The sequence below is a fragment of the Panthera onca genome, chromosome F2 (assembly GCF_046562875.1).
Source record: "Panthera onca isolate mPanOnc1 chromosome F2, mPanOnc1 haplotype 2, whole genome shotgun sequence".
In the NCBI taxonomy this organism is placed as follows: domain Eukaryota; kingdom Metazoa; phylum Chordata; class Mammalia; order Carnivora; family Felidae; genus Panthera; species Panthera onca.
Genome location: NC_138356.1, coordinates 35,636,349 through 35,653,672, shown reverse-complemented (window position 1 = coordinate 35,653,672; position 17,324 = coordinate 35,636,349). Strand labels below are relative to the sequence as shown.

Genomic DNA, 17,324 nt, shown 5'->3' with positions numbered 1-17,324 from the left:
TTGCAAAGTGTTGGAACTGATATTAAGTTCTTTGTCTACATTTATGTTAATATTTTCACCTAACAATTTAGTAAGGTATTATAATCCCTGTTTTCAAGATGAGAAAACTGAGGTAGATAGAAATTAATTTGCCCAGAGTCATACCAATAGTAAATGATAGTGATCCAATTCAAAATCAGGTCCTAATCCAGTTTCTTCTATATCACAAAGATTCACATTTTGAATAAAATCCAAAAATCTTTTGAACTTTAGATGTAAGCTACATAAATGTGTTTATGTATGCATTTACACAAACACTCATAGATATTAAAATAATAGATGATGCTAGTTATCATCTAGAATTTTATCAAAAGGAAGTACAATATATGAAAAAGAGAGCATAAACATTAGTGTGGACTTAGTTTTATTAGAAAAGGACATTTCTTCAAAGATAGTTCCAGCTATATCTTGGAATAGAGGACATAGCTGAAAGCTAATATATCTATATTATAACAGGACAGCCCATTTAAAGCAATTTGATGCTCATTGAGTACATTCGCATGACTTTTTAAGATTATGAAACCTGCCTTGTCTTGCCAAGGACAAATGAGTGGCCTGCTACTCAACCAACTGTGTTGTTTGATATGAGGATTAACATCCCTCCACCTAAATCATTAGCTTATAAAATTGAAGACAGTTTTTTGGCAGAAATTAGCTGATGTTCCAGGTGGTATCTCTCTGCATTTTTTATTAGGATGACAATTAAACCACCTCTAATAACAAGAACATTATAATAAAAAAATAAATATCATAGGTAAATATCAAGGGTTTTAAAGATCTATGCTCTTTTTAGTTCTGATATTAGGTGGACAAATTTTATCAAGGGATTCTGATATTCACTAATGTTATTTTCAAATATTAATGGCTCTGCTGTCCAGGTCTTCAGGAAAAATTGTTAGTCTTCTCATATTCTATTAATATTTTATATTTGTACTTTATACCAAGATAGGAAAACAATCCTCTTCCATCAGTTCTATCAGTTTTTTTAAGAGCCTATTTTTTTAGAGCATTTTTAGGTTCACAGAAAACTTAGTGGACTTGTAGCGCAGTGAAACTATTGCATATGATACTATAATAGTGGATTCTTCTCGTTATATATTTCTCAAAATCCATAAAATATACAATACCAAAAAGGAACCTTAATATAAACTACAGACTTTGGGTGATAATAATGTGTCAATGTAGGTTCATTGTTTGTAACAAATGCATCACTGTGGTGCAGAATCTTGGTGGTGGGGAAGGTTATGCGTGTCGTGAGGAAGGGGTGAGTCAGGGGCTAAATGGGAACGTTTAGTACTTTCCACTAGTCTGGTGGAATTAATTCCAGATATGCAAGTTTGGTTTAGCATTTGAAAATCAACCAGTGGATATCATCACATTCATAGAAAGGAGTTAATAGGATCTTTTCAAAGGATACAGAAAAAGGTTTTGGTAAAATTTGACACCCATTTATGATTTAGCTTTCAGCGAACTAGTGCCAGACAGAACTTCCTTAATTTAATAAAGTTTTCTATAAAAAACCTACAGATAACATCATTTATAGTGATGGAAAATTATATACAGACAGTCCCTGACTTACAATGGTTTGACTCACAATTTTAATTTTTTAGTATGCAGTGGTGCAAAAGCAATAAGCAAGTGTTCAGTAGAAAGTGTAATTTGAATTTTGGTTTTTGATATTTTCCCGGGTTAGTGATATGTGGTATGATCAGTACTTTTTCGTGATGTGGGGCAGCAGCAGTGGGCTGCAGCTCCCAGTCAGCTATACTGTCATGAGGGGAAACAACTAACACAGATAGGATCATTCTGTACCCTTACAACCATTCTGTTTTTCACTTTCAGTACAGTGTTCAATAAATTACATGAGATAGTCAAAACTTTATTATAAAATATGCTTTGTGTGATGATTTTGCCCAACTGTAAGCTAATGTAAGTGTTCTGAGTATGATTAAGGTAGGCTAGGCTAAGCTATATGTTCAGGAAGTTAGGTATATTAAATGCATTTTCAAGTTACAATATTTTCTTTTCTTTATTTTAGAAAGAGACGAGTGTGCAAGTGGGGGAGAGGGGCAAAGGGAAAGAGAGAGAGAGAGAGAGAGAGAGAGAGAGAGAGAATCTTAAGCAGGCTCTGCGCTTAGCACAGAGCCTGACACAGAACTTGACCCCATGACTTTGGAATCATGACTTGAGCCAAAATCAAGAGTCAGACATTCAACCAACTGAGCCACTCAGGCGCCCCAACTTATGATAATTTGAACTTATAATGGGTTTATCAGAATGTAACTCCACTGTTAAGTTAAGGAAGATCTGTATTTTTTCTCTGAATTCTGGAACATAGAAAATATGACCACTATCGCCATTTCTATTCAACACTGTAATGAAGGTTCAGGAGGCAATGCAAGAGAATAAAATACATAAATATATGAAAGGGAGAAATAAACCTATCCCCTTTTACAAATAACATGATTGTATATGTGAAAGTACCTAGAATAATCAAGTAAATTTTGGAATTAAGAAAATTTACCACTGTTGCCGAGTGTAAAGTCAAAAGGCAAATATTCTTTTTCATATATAATGGCAACAAAAAATTTGAAAAAAAATGAAAAATAAGCAGTATCATTAACATAGTATAAAAATACTTCAATATTGAGGCACCTGGTTGGCTCAGTCAGTGAAGCATGTGACTCTTGATCTTGGGGGTACAAATTCAAGCCCCACATTAAGCGTAGAGGTTACTTAAACATAAAAGCTTACCAAAAAAATGCTTCAATTATCTAGTGGTAAATCTAACCAAAGATGCTCAAAATCTCTACTCTAAACCTAGAAAACGTTTCTGAGAAAAAACTAAAGGAGACAAATAAATGAAGTTTTATGCCATTTTCATGGATTGGAAGCCAATATTTGTAAGATGTCAATTTTCCCTACATTAGCTTCTGAATTCAATGATCATTGGAATCTAAATTACAGCATGGGATTTTTTTCGGGAGGGTGGGTGGGTGGATATTGGCAAACTATTTCTAATACTTATAAGAGAATCAAAATTAGCTAGAATAGCCAAAGCAATCTTAAGCAAGAAGAAAAAAGTTGTAGGGATTAAACTTCCAGGTATCACACATAGTATAAAACTCCATTATGTGGTATTGACATAAGTGAATAGACTACTGAAAGAACAGCAAATGAAAAGATGGATCCATACATGTAAGATTACCATATTTTAAACAAGGATACCACCACTATTTAGTGAGAAAAATATGGTCTTTTAATGGTGCAAGAGCAATTGGATAGCTAGATGGGAAAATGAATTTTGACTTTCTGTGTCACTATACACAATTAGTTTATAATGGAGAGTAGCCTTAGTGTCATCAATATAATAATAGGGTTTGTAGAAGAAAACATGCAGATATCTTCAGGACATCATGTTAGGCAAATATTTCTTTAAAAGGACACTAACAATGGGTTAAACTTCAATAAAATTAAAAACTTCTGTTTATCGAAGTTATGATTAAAAGAATGAAATGTTATGATTAAAAGAATGGAGAGGCCAACTACAGCCTTGTAGAAGATATTTTCAATATGCATATGTGCTAAAGGCTTGTATTCAAATGTATAAAGATTTTCTATTAATCAAAAAGAATAAGACAAACAACCCCATTTTTAAAAGACGTGTAAAATGCTTGAACAGGAATGTCAGAGAAGAGGATGTCTAGTTGGCCAGTGAGCATATGAAACAGTGCTTGTCCCATAGTCCTCTGGGAAATGCAAATAAAAACCACATGACCTACTAACTACTTCTACCTCAATTTCTACAACGTAAAATGATTAACAAAAACAATATACACATTTCTAGTGGAAGTATAATTGGTGTTTGTTAGTATCCACTGAAACTAACATATGCTTATTTAATAACCCTCTAATTCCACATCTTGGTTAAAAAAAATGAAAAGTGTATGATGGCCATCATGAAATATGTAAAATAATGTTAGTTGCTACTTTTTCTTAATAAGCACAAACTGGAAATTGTCTGAATTGTCACTGTTAAAATTGATAAATTGTGCTGTAATAAGACTATTGAATATCATGTAATAATAAAAAATAAAGAGCACTTGTGACATGCGAAAATACAGATTAATGAATCTCGATGTATTGGCTGAAAGTAGCTAGGTAAAAAACAGTATAAACCAAATGATTTCATTCTAAAGTTCAAGAGCAATGAAGACTCATCTATGGTGATGGAGCTAGAATACGGGTACCTCTGTGAGGAGACTATTGTTTGGAAAGTGAAATGAGAAAGCCTTCAGAAATGCTAAAAATTTTCTTTATACACGTCCCATTTTTATGGTTTACTGCATGTATATTATACTTCAAGTAAGAAAAAATATGAAAACATTTGGAATAGTATAGAAGTTGGCTAGACAGGAGATAATGATGGCTTGGACCTGTGTGTGAGAAGTAGAAATGATCAGAAGTGATTATATTGAAAAATATTTGAAAGTACTATCAATAAGACTTACTGATGGATGTAATCTAGAAAGTGAAAGAGCAATAAAGGTGATGGCACTTTTGTTTCTTTTTTTTTTCTTTTTAGTTTACAAATGATGAGTAGTGGCATCATTATGAAAATGGGGAGGACTGAAAAAAGTTTTAGGGGAAGGGAGTAGTATGAATTTTAGGTTCATAAAATTCTGTTAAACCTCCAACTAGAGATCAGAGGTGATGTCAGGGGCTGTTGACACACATTGTAGAAATTTGGTGACTTCAACACATAGAATGGAAAGTCATAGGATAGATGTATAACATATATTGCAGAGATGAGGTTAATTATGCTATAAATATATATTGATAGATGAATAGATCAATAGAGAAGATAATGGGAGAGTAGATAGGAACATAGGTTTTTGAATTAGAGTCTTAATTCAATCTGTCTCCCACACTCACTCGCTGTATCATATGAGAAAACTGTGTAAGTTTTCCTTGCTTTCATTTCTTCACCTGCAAAGTGTCAGCTAACAGAATCTAACAAGTAGATACAGGGTTAAGGTAGGGATGGGGTAAAGGAGACATACTTTGCCTCTTTTACATTGTAAATATTAAATTAAAACTAGCTATAGATATATATGTAAAAAACACAAAAGCAGGTATAGGCAGTTGACAAAAGAAAAAATAATGGCCAAAAAAACTTGAAAGACTATTCACTAACACTTGCAAATAAAGTAAATGCAAAAATGCAAATAAAGCAATAATGGTGTATCATTTTCATTCCTCACATTAGTAAATTTCTGTTTGTTTATAGCAGTTTTATTCATAATTACCAAAAATGGTTGCAACCAAGAATTCCTTCAGAAAGTCAATGAATATGGGCAGCTGGGTGGCTCCTTAAGCAGCTGACTCTTGATTTCAGCTCACGTCATTATCACACAGTCATGGTTTGGGAGATCAAGTCCTGTGTTGGGCACTGTGCTGACTGTGGAGCCTGGTTGGGATTCTCTCTCTGCCCCTCTCCAGCTTGCATGCGTGCAAGATTGCTCTCTCTCTCTCTCAAAATAAAGAAATAAACATTAAAAAAAATTTTTTAAAGGAAAGTAAATGGATAAACAAACTATAGTACATACGTTAATACAATGAAATATTATTTTCGTGATAAAAAGAAATGAGCTATCAAGCCAAAAAAATACAGAGAAAATTTAGTGGGTATTGCTTCTTTAAGAAACTTAAAAGTCTGCATCAGCAAACCATTCCAACTACATGATATTCTTTCCGGAAAAGACAAAAATGTAGAGATAGTAAATAGATCAGTGGTTTCTAGGAGTTCAAAGGTAGGGGGAGGAAAAGATTAGCAGGTGAAATCCAGGGGAATTTTAAAGTAGTGAAAATATTCTGTATGATAACTGTAATGATAGATTCATCACATTATGCATTTATCAAAACTCATTGAAATGTATTGCACAAAAAATAATCCTAGTGTATATTGCAGGGTTTAGTTAATAATAATTGACATTGGTTTAACAATTATAACAAATGTATTACACTAAGGCAAGATGTTAACAGAGAAACTGAGAACAGAGGAGAGAAGTGGGATACGGGAACTTGCTGTACTATAAATCTGTCCAATTTCACGTAAACCTGAAAGTGCTCTAAAAAATAAAGCCTACTAATAATTTTTTTTAAAAAAGAAGTCCTTTATGATCATAAAAAACAAAGCAATGTGTAGATTATTCTCCAGTTGAGTGATATTTAATCTGTAAAAAATCTATCATGAGCATCATCTGAGACCAACAATGTCCATGAAGAAGGTTAACCTTTGCAAGCTGCAAGCAGAACAAAGGTCAAGTCTTCTTGGCTAAAGATAGTATGGTGTAAGACCTAAAATTAAGGTCCCAAATTATGTGCTGTTTGGATATATGGTGACATCAGGAGGGCCTTAAATGTCCTAAGTGCAAATTCCCCTCCTTATTCTGCCCTCACAGGTAAGGACTCTAGCCAAACAAGCCTCCTAATCAAGGAGATGTGGCATACTGCCTGCTTATCCTTGAGTAACAGGTTTCAGTTCCCTGCTGGCCTGCAGAATTACTCCAACAACCTAGTCCCTCCCACGGGAAGCAGGAGTCACCTTACCTTCTTGATACTATGAAGTCTGTTTCCTATAGTGCCTGATTGTTCACTCTGTTCTTAAATGCAACCTGTGTGGCTCTGTGTGATATGTAGTGTCTTCCTCCCTTGGTCTGTGCATATATGTAATTAATTAACTGTTATGAATCTCAGCTGTTCAGCATTGGGATTCATGTTCCACCATTTCCCAACCCTAGATGGGAATCCCTCCCTCATCAATAGGATGAATGGGAAGAGATTAAAACAGGTGGGTCTTGTACTTAAGTAAAACAGTGGGGAGAGACTGGGACCCCTAATGGGACTCCAGATACTCAAAATTCCCTCTAGGATTTGGAGAGAGGGGACAGAGGTCTGCCTGCTCTAAACATCCTGAGATTACTAATGCACAGTGTGGGCACCTGCCAACTAGTAGAGTTTAGATGGCTTTTGCCACACATACGGGTAGGGGCATAGCTCTAGTAAAGGCTTGGGAATGTAAGACCACACCACGGAGCTCCAGAAGGTGTCCAACATACTTAATGCTCACAGGAATCTCCTCAGTGTACATATATGGATGAATGAGGTTCAACTGATGGTTCTCTCCCTTATAAAGACTACTTTCATAGCTTCTTCCTGATGTGAGTCATTCCCTGCATTCCTAAGGCCTTTCTTCAATGTGAATTTTCTGATACTGAAAAAAGTTAGGCCTTTGGCTGAAGGTGTTCCCCACATTCAGTGCACTTATAAGGCCTGTCTGGGCTGTGAATTTTCTGGAGTTGAATCAGGAACACACATTTGGCTAAAGTCTGCGCATAGGATCTTTCTCTATTGTAAATATTTTGGTGTCAAATGAGGTTGGACCTTTTGCTAAATCATATCCAATATTCACTTCATTCAAAGGACCTTGTTGCAGGATGAACTCTCCAGTGTTGAATTGGGTTAGGGAAGTGGCTGAAGAACTTCCCACACTCACCCCATTCATTAGGCCTTTTTCCATTGTGAATGCTTTCATGTTTAATGAGGCTGGAGATTTTGTATTAACAAAAAAGTTGCTGCATTAAAAATGCCTTTCTCCAGGGAGAATCCTCCAGTGTTCAATAAGTCTGGAGTTGTAGATAAAGGATTTTCCCCATTTGCTACAGTCAAAAGTCTTTCCTCCAGTGTGAACACTTTGATATTGAATAAGATAGAAGCACTGGCCAAAGAAATTCCCACAACTGCTGCACTTGTAAGGTGTTTCTCCAGTGTGAAATACCAATGTATGATTTATGGTATATGATTTATGGTTAAATAATTCTTGCATTCACCACATTTGTAAGGGTTTTATCTAGTGTATATTCTCTAGTGCTGAGTAAGCACTGTGATTAAAGTCACTGCCATACTAAGTACATTTGTAATGCCTATGTTCAGTGTGAAAGGTCTCCTCCCATTTGGTGCTCCTGTGTGGCTTTCCATCCCTCACCTGATGTTTGAGAAGACCTGAATTAGGGAATGCTTCTCACCGTCCCCATATATGAAGGACTTCTATGAAACATGTAGACTCTATAGTTCTTCAAATTTGAGATTCTGAACTTCTGAAGGGTTTCTCTCCACTGGGTAGTTTCTAGTGTGATGAAGGTTTACACTAAATCAGAAGCATCTCCCACATATCCAATACATTATGACTGCCATCTGAACACACAGTTGGAAAATACCTTTCAAGAGAAGGCCACACATTGCTGGAGCGAACCTTCCGGTTCGACTTTATCTGCCTTGGGAGCATTGACCTGTGCCTTTCTATATACAAAAACATTCTGCTTAGAAGGTGCTTCTTCAGCATTTACACCAAAAACCATGTCAGTACCACCCCCCCGCCCCCAGCCCTTCTTGCTATTGTTGGAATCATGTGTGATTGATCAGGTACTACATTAGTCTCACAGGGTTGCCATTACAAAATACCACAGACTGGGTGACTGAAACAACAGAAATTTATTTACTCACAGTTCTGGAGGCTAGAAGTCCAAAATTAAGGTTCTGGCAGGTTTGGTTTTTCCTGAGGCTTCTCTCCTTGATTTGCAGACAGCCACCTTTTTGCTGTGTGTTCACATGGCTTTTCCTCTTTGTACATGCAACACTGATATCCTTTCCTCTTCCTGTAAGGGCATTGGTCATGTTGGATTAGAGCTCCGTCCTTACAACCTAATTTAACTTTATTTATTTTCTAAAGGACCCACCTCCAAATACAGTTACAATGGGAATTAGGGCTACAGCATACAAATTTTGCAGGGACACAATTTAACCCATAATGGGTGCCAAGAGCTCTCCTCTCTTCTCCAGTGGATAATTTCTGGGATGTAGAAGATGCAAGTCTTCTTAATTGTTGCTAAGTACTTCTTCAATCATAAAAAACAAAAAGCAGCCAAAATGACCACCACTATAGGGTTGGGGGTTTTTAAGATAGCATTTTCATGGGAAAGGGAAAACATGCTCCATATACAGTTATGAAGAATATAAAATCTAAATATTTTCCTGAAGATCAACTTGGCAAAATGTATCAAATTTCACAATTTTTTACTTTTTGAGTCAAAATAGTAATTACATTTCCAGGAATCTATTTCCAAAAACACCTAATGGACATGCCCAAAGATTTCCTGTTTTTCTACTTTCCTATATATAACTTGCAATTGGATACATAAAATATATGTAGGAATACATTTTGATAAGCAAATTGTTATATATCTCATATATCTCATTCTGGAATATCATTATTTGAAATTCTCAATATAATAATAGCTTTTGGGGGAAATAAAAGGAACGGTATGTTAAAAGTAAATGTTGTAATATGCCCTAAGGTATCTACACGTTAAAAAGTGTGCATTTTAGAGAGGTAAAAATTTGTGTTTGTAGTAGAATGTCCATAAAGAGGAACTGTTGTTGTTGTTGTTGTTGTTAAGCAAATTAACTAGTAATCGTGGTCAAATTGAGTAGGAAGATCAAGTCAGTTTTTTAACACAGACACTTTTGTTTTAGAAAAAAATATGAAAATATCTACAAAAAAGTAAGATAATCACCCACCTAATATAGGAACAATAATTTCAAATGTAGATACTGTGGATTGAGATATAAAGTATAATGCAAATTGGGTTTATATCTAGCCAAACTTTGTCCTTAAAGAATTAGAGGAAAATATACTCCTAAATATTTAGCTATTGAATTGCTTTTTCCCACATGGTTTTATTTTAGACAGAACAACACAAGATTTCAGGAAACATATTGAAAACTATGAGGCTTGCTTTGTCTGTGCCAAAGGAGGGGGAAAAAAAGTCAGAGCACATCCTGTGAGTGAGGGTGGGGGTTTCCCCTGAAGGAAATGGCCCGTCCCACTGTCCTTCCTGCTATGGAGAGAATGGGTGTTTTTTGGAAAACAGAGAGAGAAAAAACTCTTTCCACTGTCTAAGGCCAAAAGGTTGAGAGTCTTTGTGGTAAATGGGTCCAGAGAGTTTCCTTAGCAATGTGTGGGAGTAATAACTAGTTATCTGACACATGGAAGTGATCAGGAGATAGCAGTGGCCCTCCGTCTGGCTCAAGGTCCTTTGAGTTCAAAGAGTTACCCCTGCTATTGTGAATGAAATACCTTCCTCTTTCTGATTATTAAGATCAATTACTCCTGCTAGGATGGAGACTCCTTTCCTTGACTGCTGTCAGTGGTCTGCTGGTAAACGTTTAACAGCCAATTCTGGGGGTAGGGGTGGGGAGCCTTGATTTGTAGCATTTGCAGTTTCTATGGTGTAACTACTCCCCTTTTGGCTAATTTCAAGCTACTAATGCTGAGTTACATGTTGAGAAGGGATGCACATAATTGGTTCTGGCAGCCAGTACGAGCCTGCTGGTCTCCTGGCATGAGAAGTTTGAAGTGATACAACAGCAGCTATAGCTTAACATTGAATGGGAATATTGCTGTGGCCTATTGTAGATGCATTTTATTTCTGATAATCATGATCTCTGGGCTCACATAATAAAATTTTCAGGGACAATTTCCCAAGTGAGTCACCGAGAATGATGATAAGCTGGGTTCCTTCTTCTATCCCATAGTTCCTGGACCTACATACTCCACCTACTGGGGATGCAGCACCATATAATGTTTATTGATTTGGGGTACATACTGAAACTTAGAAGATGGTTCCCTAGGCTTGCAGTATCTTATCTCCAGGTTTGTATTTTAAGGGTGTTGTCAGAAGGTCATCCAATTGATCTAAAATGCTGTCAGTGTATTTGAGAGAACCAGTGGATCCTCTCGTCATGTGCCCACTATTGTATCTCTTTTGCCATTCAGTTTGACCAAGAAAGGCTTAATATTCCTTTCATCTTGATTAAACCTTAGAAAGCCTCTAGGCCTTGACTTCCCTTTTCTTGATAGCATTCCCATTAGAAAAGTTATATATTCTTCCTGTATGCCTTTGACATGTAAATGTTTTAAAAAGCCTCTTATCAGTTTTACAATCCAGGAAAATCTTTCTCCTGGAGTCATTCTTTGAAATGTAGTCATCAGGAAAGGTAGGACCTGTATCTCCCAGATTCTGTGGGAGAGTAGGAGACTAACTTCCGTGAACACCAATTAGCAAACACAGATGGCTAATCACAGAGAAAAACATTTGCAAACTCAATAACTCACTGTGTTCCACACATCCCATTGATCACCCTCCCAGATACCATCCTCTGGTACTTTTCCACTAGCTTATCCCAGCACTTAGAAAACCTCCTGTCTTTTATTTCAACAGAATTGAGTTCAGACTGAGCTTTGGCTTCTCTATTCTATTGCAGCCTTGAAGAAAGTCTTCTTTGACTATTTAACTAGGTTCAATGATTAACTCAGTTTGGCAATTTTTGCTGTGACGGGTCTTTTGGTCTGAGGTGATATTTTGTGAAATGCTGAGTAGGGGGGCCTAATACTATAAACTTTTGGATATTGGGGCTATCTGAGGCCCTGGAGGCAGGAAAGGCATACAATACATGGAAAAAGATGGATCCTTATTCTTTCCAGGATTGAAGGAGTCCTGTACAAGTCCACCTACACCAATAGTCTGGTACTTGCCTCAAGTGATAATGCTATATTTGAGTTTCAACGTTTGTCCTTACGGTTAGCACATTAGATGTCGAGCAGTAATAGGACTTATCTTGGCCTTATGGGTGGGACCCCATGTTATTGACCCCTAACATAGCCTTTATCACTGCCATCATAGTTACATGAGTACATTAGGACAGTTATAGGGGTGGTTGATCGCAAAGACGAGTTCAGGCTGTTGTCTACTTGTTTGTTTAATGTCTCTCCTCTGTATTAATGTCTCCGGTGGGTATTAATACATGATACAAAGATCTTCATACTCAGTTCTCACCCATATATGTGTGTTCACAGATTTCCTTTCCACAATTTTTTCCTCTAGATATCTGACCCATTAACAAAGCTGTTTGCAAATGCTAATGAATCTATATTTATTCTTACCTTGGGACAGTTTTCTTTCCATACAAAGTAGATAACCAGGGGCGGTGCCCAAAGCTCTGTTCATTTGATAGATATCTCCTCACCACTCCCTTTCAATTGACTTTCTTAAGTGGATAGCTGTAATGCATCTTTGGGTTGACCCATATTTTGGACCAACCTACCTATAAACCAAACTAGACCTTTTCCTTCCTCTTTCAACTAGTCGTAGGGAATCCTCATGCCACTCTAAATGTGGGCTGAGGGACAGTCTCTAGCATAGTGGCTATAGGTAACATGGACTCCTGAGCACCCTGCAATGCATCTCTCTCTCTCTCTCTCTCTCACCCGAGAGAGAGAAAGAGACAGATGCATTGCAGGGTGCTCAGGAGTCCATGTTGTATATGGACGATATAGATATAGATATAGATATAGATATAGATATAGATATGGTGAGAGAGAGAAGATATATATATATAGAAAGAAAGAAAAGAAAGAAAGAAAGAAAGAAAGAAAGAAAGAAAGAAAGAAAGAAAAGAAGAAGGGAAGGAAGGAAGGAAGGAAGGAAGGAATGAAGAAGTCGATTTATTCTAAGGAATTGGTCCATGGGATTGTGGTCTCTAGCAGTCCAAAATCCACAGGACAGGACAGCCAGCTAGAAACTTAGGCAAAATGCAAAGTCAGTCTTGAGTCTGAAATCCATAGGTCATACCAGCAGTCTGGAAGTTCAAACAGGATTTCTGTATTACAGTCTTGAGACAGAATTCCTTTTTCTGTAGGAAACCTCAGTTTTTACTCTTATGGCTTTCAACTGATTGCATGAGATATACCTACATCATGGAGGGTAATGTTCTTAATTACATTTTTTAAATGTATTTAAATTTAATGTATTTAAATATGTTAAATTAAATTTAAATTTAAATTACTGTTTTTAAACACAAAATGCCTTCATAGCAACATCTACAGTTGTGTTTAACAAAACTGGGCACCATAGCCTAACCAAGTTGACACATAAACTTAACCTCATCGTATTTATCTCCTTGTAGTAGAAAATAGGATTTTATTTATTTATTTAATTTTTCATGCTCTCATGCATTTGGACAGTTTCATCTAATAATACAGGGAACATCTCATTATATTGGTTCCCAAAGGCTTCTGGTGGAAGTCTTTTATTTTTGTTATATAGGCCATTATTAATTTGTCCTACCTAGGATTTATTTAGTGGAGGTTATAAGCATCATTATCAAGTGAAGATAAATGTTTCACTAACTGGTAAAGTCTTAAGAAGAGAAGTTCAACAAGCATCAAAATTATTTTAGGCATTATTAGGGCTAATAAATAGTTTTTTAGATAGTGATATTCAAGTTAATGATCAGGGAAATCAAAAATCTCTTACTTTTAATCCATACCTGATTTAAAACATGTCTTTGTTGACCACATACTCTGAGGAAGGCCATTGTGCTAAGTGTAGTAGGATTTTCAAATTTTCATGGCAATAAATTCTTGTCCCCAAGAAGGGGAAATTTAAAACACTGAAGTGTACATTAAAAGTTGATGTTGCTACAATATTTAAAAAATGCAAAAAATAGAATTATGATCAGTCCTATTCCTATTACAGTAAATCGGAATGCACATCTTCAGTAAACATCCTTACCTTGACTTTTCCCCACTGAGATGCTATTCCATTCGGTTAAGGTAACATCCTCCCTAAAAGTAGTAAGCAATAAACTGAGCTTTTTCTCATCAACAATTTACTCCAGTAACAAAGCATTAAGTTTAAAAGGATTTATAATAAGGTGGGGAAAAAGTGATTAAAAATAAACCAAAGTCATTTCAACTCAAAATTTTAAAGCTGTTATTTATTTTAAACACAGTTGATGTAATTAACTCCCCTTCACCTCTCTCCCCCACTCCAAAGAGCAGCTCTTAGATTTCATTAAAAATCTAATGGAGATTTTTTCTGTTTTAAGTTGAGACCCAGATCTTATCTGTACCTGGTGGGGTCCTGTTTGCTAATTAGCAAATGTGACTCTTTTTACATGCAAATCATTTCTAGCTTCTAACACCAACATTTCTAGCTTCATTATTGGGAAAGGCAAATTTTTGTAGCAGTGGATGGGGTGGCAATAGAATTAACATTTAACTTTTATTTTGTCAGGCAGATCTTGCAAATTCCTAGGTCTGATGAACAAGTAGGACCTTGCATGTATATCTGGAAGACAGAAATCAATTCCACATGCCTAGGATATAAACAACCAACTTTGGATGCAAAGAACATCAAGCGAAGGCTTCAAAAGGTGTAATTTAAAGAGCATTTTTAGTTTCCTAATTACTTTATTGAACTTTTAACTTCCTTCTTAAGTAAAGATTGTTTCTTGTTACAAATGGCTTTCATTAGGAGACATATCCTTTTTACCTCCTGTTCTTGGGAAAAACACTTTTCTTCTGAGTAAATTGGCAGGAAAGAGAACATGGAAAACTGTTGTATTGGAGGATGAGTCAAGGCCTTGGCTTTATGTAGCTGATTTACATTAGTACTTGAAAACTGTACAAGAACCTTAATAATCTGCTTATGTTTTCATTAATTACTGACATTCTACTTTAGCTCAGCTATGTTTGTGATAGTTCATAATCACTATACTCCAGCATCTTCTTCCTTCTGGCATACTGCTAATTTTAATTTTTCATATATTCTTAATGGAAAAGAAACACTTTTTCATGCACTCCCATGGCAATATCTCACAGTAAAGAATAAAGGACAATAAGAAATAGTGTTAATTTGCGTAAGAGTGATGTAATACTGTGTCTTTCTTTAGATAAAAAAAAATTATCCAAGGAAAATTTACTGAAATATGATAGGACCAAGCTAATTTAAAAAATATTATTTTGGAATTGTGAGTTACTTCTAAGATGGGTATTAACAAAATTTTGGACTTAGGCAGCTACTGCTTTGCACACTCCATCCCTAATCGCTCTTTACCTATTCTTTATTCCGCCGGACCCTCATACACATATACTATTGGTGAAACCATCCTGCAGATAGTCAATATTCTTCCTGCATTAGTCATTATTAGTCTCCTAATGTCAGTCTATGCATCTCCTAGAACTCTGAGAGAGCTCTGAGAGATGTTTGGTGAAACATCATGTTTTAATGGTAGCAGCTCTTAGTGGACTGTGCCTTTCATCCATCAGCATGACTCTTCTACTTGCAAAGGCAAATTATCTGCCCTGGGTAAAACTCTGTTCCCTCTTAATTCATCAACAAATACCATATATGCTATTTGAAAAGTTTACTATTAGGCCTAAAAACATTTCAGTGTTTTCCCCTTCTTAAAATTTTAAAATCCTCACAAGCCTTGCCAGGCCTGCCTGATTTGGCTCCTGACCTCCTCTCTAAATTTGTCTTTTACTCTCATTCCCTCATCACTTTACTGAGATATAATTGACATCCAATAAATGCACATACTTGAAGCTTACAATTCAATGTTTTGACATGCTTAGATCAATGAAACTATATCCTCATCATCAAGATAACGAACTTATATAGCACTTTCTGAAGTTTCTTAATGTTGTTTTATAATCCCTTCCTCCCAACCTAACTCTTTTCCCTCTTTGGGAAACCAGTGATCAGCTTTCTGTCATGAATAATGTTTACATTTCAGAGTTTTATATAAATGGAATAATACAATGTGTATTCTTTTTTATCTGATTCTTTAGCTTATTTATTTTGAGAGTCATCCATGTTAATTATTACCAGTAGTTCACTTCTTATGATTGCTAAATTGAATTCCATTGTATGGAAATGCCATATTTATTTGCTTACCTGTTGATGGACTTTTGTTGTTTTTAGCTTTTGACTATTTCAAACAAATTGATATAAATATTTGTGCATAAGTCTTTGTATAGACATACCTTCCTTTTTGGGAGCATACTCGGGAGTAAAATGTTAGGATAAATATGATAAGTGCCTGCTTAGCCATTTAACCTGCCAGGGTGGTTATATCATTTTGTATGTCTAACAATTGTGCACGAGGGTTTTACTTTCTCCACATTTCACCAACACCTGATATAGTCGGTGTTTTAAATTTAACATTGTTACAAGTTTGTAGTGGTATCTTATTATAGTTTTAATATTTTTCTTTAATTACTAATGATGATGAGCATCTTTTTATATACTTATTTGAAATCCAATATATATTTTTGATGAGGTGTATGTTCAAAGTTTTATCCATTTTTTTTTTTAGTTTAGTTTTTTTCATTTGTTTTCTTTTTTTTTTTTTTTTGCTTGGTTTTAAGTGCTCTCTAAATATTCTGGATACAAGTCCTTTATCAGATCTGTGCTTTGCAAATAGTTTTTACCAGTTTGTAGCTTACCTTGTCATTCTTCTACCAGTATCTTTGAAAGAACAGAAACTTTCAATTTTAATGGAAGTCCAGTTTATTATTTTTCTTTTATAGATTTTTTGGTTTGTTTTGAGAGAGAGAGAGAGAGCATGTGCTCAAGAGCTGGGCAGAGGGACAAAGGGGCAGAAGGGAAGAGAGAGAGAGAGAGAAAGAGAGAGAGAGAGAGAGAGAGAGAGAGAGAATCTTAAGCAGGCTCCACACTCATCATAGGCCCAACATGGAGCTCCATCCCACAACCCTGGGATCATGATCTGAGCCAAAATCAAGAGTTGGACACTCAACCAACCGGGCCACCCAGGCGCCCTATAGATTTTGTTTTTTATATCATACTTAAGAAATCTTTCCCTATCCCAAAGTCGCAAATATTTTCTTCTATGGTTTTATAGTTTTAGGTTTTAGACTTAGGTCGAGGATCAATTTTGAGTTAATTTATATATCTGGTGCAAGGTATTGATCAAAATCTACTTTTTGCATATGGATGTTCAATCATTTCAGTATAATTTGTTGAAAGACTATCCTTTCTCTACTGAATTGGCATTGGATTTTGTCAAAAATCATTTCTCTTACACCTGTAAATATAGTTCTGGACTCTATATTCAGTTCCATTGATTTATTTATCTATCTTGATGCAAATACCATGCTATATTGATTACTGTAGTTTTATTTTGTCTTAAAATCAGGTAGTACTAGCCAGCCCTCGGGCTTTGTTCTTGTTTGGCTAAGTTGTTTTGCATATTCTTTGTTTGTTTATTTTGAGAGAGAAACAGCACAAGTGAGGGAGGGGCAGAGAGAGAGGAGAGAGAGAATCCCAAGCAGGCTCTGGGCTGCCAGCGCAGAGGCT

The 17,324-nt window shown here is 35.8% G+C and overlaps 1 long non-coding RNA gene across 2 annotated transcripts in view; it reads right to left on the bottom strand.

Annotated features, from left to right (window-relative positions):
* Positions 1-17,324, bottom strand: part of LOC132664263 (uncharacterized) — an 86,612-nt gene that overhangs the window by 7,682 nt on the left and 61,606 nt on the right. The window contains exons 4-5 of one of the 2 annotated variants that reach the window (XR_009603553.2): positions 13,734-13,786; positions 8,605-8,756 (exon numbers count right to left, since the gene is read on the bottom strand). This is a non-coding gene — a long non-coding RNA (uncharacterized LOC132664263). The remainder of the gene's footprint in view (positions 1-8,604; positions 8,757-13,733; positions 13,787-17,324) is intronic. The other variant, XR_009603554.2, reaches the window with a different exon arrangement.